This window comes from Telopea speciosissima, chromosome 1 (genome assembly GCF_018873765.1).
Source record: "Telopea speciosissima isolate NSW1024214 ecotype Mountain lineage chromosome 1, Tspe_v1, whole genome shotgun sequence".
NCBI classification, from domain to species: Eukaryota; Viridiplantae; Streptophyta; class Magnoliopsida; order Proteales; family Proteaceae; genus Telopea; species Telopea speciosissima.
Genome location: NC_057916.1, coordinates 57928671 through 57930178, shown reverse-complemented (window position 1 = coordinate 57930178; position 1508 = coordinate 57928671). Strand labels below are relative to the sequence as shown.

The window sequence follows — 1508 nt, the reverse complement described above, 5'->3', positions numbered from 1 at the left end:
AGTAGATCGAGCGAGGGAGAAATCTTTCTTTTGGTTTACTCTTCTTTAGTTTTGGTTTTAGTTCTTAGATTTCATGTAATTAGGGTTTAACTTATGCAATTTTTATTTCAAGTGTTAGATTGGATTGTTTAGGTTTAATTTTATTTCCCCATCCCTTTAAGATCATAAATGTATTTCTGCAATCGTTCATCGGGAGCGGCAAGTTCAAGCGACAATGGATTTGTGCAACTGCCATCACCAGGTAAGTATTTTTGTTTAGTTTTAAATTAGTTACTTTTCTGCTTATTAGTTTTAATTCTCTGCTTAGTTTAGAACGTTCAGCCAGTTGTTTGTTTTATGCATGGTCGTCATTCTTTGCTCCCCAACTTGACTACCCTTGACCTGGAAATAGAGCGATCTTTGGCTAGACTGAAGGATAGTAATAAAATGGGTGATGAGGATCAGCCAAGATGGCCACTGAGTGAGCACTTTACTCCAAATGCCTATACTCCTGCATCTTGTATTCAGTTGCCTGCCATTCAGGCTGCTCAATATGTGATCAAGTCCAGTATCATACAAATGTTACCATCCTATTATGGACTTGCTAATGAGGAGCCTTATAAACATCTTGATGAATTCTTAGAGGTATGCTCTACAGTCAAAATCCAAAACCTCTCTGAAGATGCCCTAAAGTTGCTTCTGTTCCCATTCTCTTTAAAGGGCAAAGCTAAACATTGGCTTCATTCCCTAGATTCGGTTAGGATTTCTACATGGGTGGGAATGCAGTAGGAATTTTTGAAAAAATTCTTTCCCATTGGCCGGACTAATAACCTTAGGCAAGCTATTACCAGTTTTTTCCAATTAGAGGGCGAGCAATTTCATGAAGCATGGGAAAGACTTAAGGAATTACTTCGGAAGTGCCCCCACCATGCTGTCCCAAAATGGCAGTTAGTCCTGCATTTTTATGATGGTCTTCGTGACCGATATAAACAGATGGTGGACTTTTATGCACAAGAATGAGACCGAAGCATGTGATCTTTTTAAAACTCTTAGTGAGAATTCCCAACATCATGCTTCAGCCTCTCGAATTGAGATTCCATACACAGGGTAGCCAAAGAAGGGTGGTCTCTATGAGATCAATCCAGCTGTAGAAATGACCGCTAAGGTTGACATGCTGTCTAAGAAATTGTATTATTTGATGTCTGTAGGACAGAGCTCGATGCTCCCTTTCCCAATGAATTTTTCTCCATCTAATCAGATTGACGCTTGTGCCTTATGTGCTAGCCCTAGTCATTATGTGATGGACTGCCCTTCGGTTGCACAATATCCTGAGTTTGTTCAGGATCAGGTACAAGTGGCTCAAGGTTTTCTTGAACCGGGTAATGATCCATTTTCCAATACTTATAACCCGGGATGGCGAAATCACCTGAACTTTTCATGGAGAAACTCATCACCTAGTAATCCCCTAAACCCACCATATGGGCCACCATTTAATGTTCAATCCAATGCCTATAGGGGTGGACAACCAC

At 40.3% G+C, this 1508-nt stretch overlaps 1 non-coding gene across 1 annotated transcript; it reads right to left on the bottom strand.

The window, feature by feature from the left end:
• Window positions 1-807: 807 nt before the first annotated feature.
• Window positions 808-914, bottom strand: LOC122649214. The gene has a single exon (XR_006331189.1). It is a non-coding gene; the product is annotated as a small nucleolar RNA R71 (small nucleolar RNA).
• Between the last annotated feature and the right edge of the window lie 594 nt (window positions 915-1508).